Source organism: Nannospalax galili, unplaced genomic scaffold, assembly GCF_000622305.1.
Source record: "Nannospalax galili isolate Female #2095 unplaced genomic scaffold, S.galili_v1.0 scaffold611, whole genome shotgun sequence".
NCBI lineage: Eukaryota > Metazoa > Chordata > Mammalia > Rodentia > Spalacidae > Nannospalax > Nannospalax galili.
Genome location: NW_008330486.1, coordinates 3175132 through 3175947, shown reverse-complemented (window position 1 = coordinate 3175947; position 816 = coordinate 3175132).

The window sequence follows — 816 nt, the reverse complement described above, 5'->3', positions numbered from 1 at the left end:
CTTTTCCATCCTTTCACCTTAAGGTACTGCCTGTCCTTGAAGTTGAGATGGGTTTCTTGAAGACAGCAAAGAGGTGCATTTTGTTTCTTAATCCATTCACTTATACTGTGTCTTTTGAATGGGAAGTTCAGTCCATTGATATTTAAGGTTATTATTGAAAGCTGTGTATTGGTTGCCATCATTTTGATTGCTGTTTGTGTTCTCTAATTTTGTGTTTCCTTTGTGGCCCCTGGGGCATAGTTGTTTCTCTCTCTGCTCTCTGTATTGCTTCAAGTATTCTTTGCAGGGCTGATTTTGTGGGCATGTATTCTTTCAGGCTATTCATGTCATGGAAGATTTTTCTTTCCCTCTCAACTATAATAGGCATTTTTGCTGGGTATAGTATTCTGGCCTGGCATCTATTGTCATGTAGAACTGGAAATACCTTGGTCCAGCCTTTTCCGGCTTTCATAGTTTGCATTGATAAATCAGCAGTAATTCTGATGGGCTTTCCTTTGTATGTGACTTGTTGTTTTTCTTTTGATGCTTTCAGTATTCTCTCTTTGTTCTGTACATTTAGTATTTTTACTGTGATATGTCAAGGGGAGTTTCTTTTCTAATCCTATCTATTTGGACTTCTATGTTCTTCCTGTATTTGTATGAGGAAGTCTTTCTTTTATTTTGGGAAATTCTTTTCTGCAATCCTGTTTAAGATCTAGTCAATACCATTAACCTGAAATTCTCCTTCCTCTAACCCTATGATCTGTAGATTGGGTCTTTTTTTCATTGGGTCCCACATTTCTTGCATATTCCATTCTCTGTTTTGTTTTTTTTTAA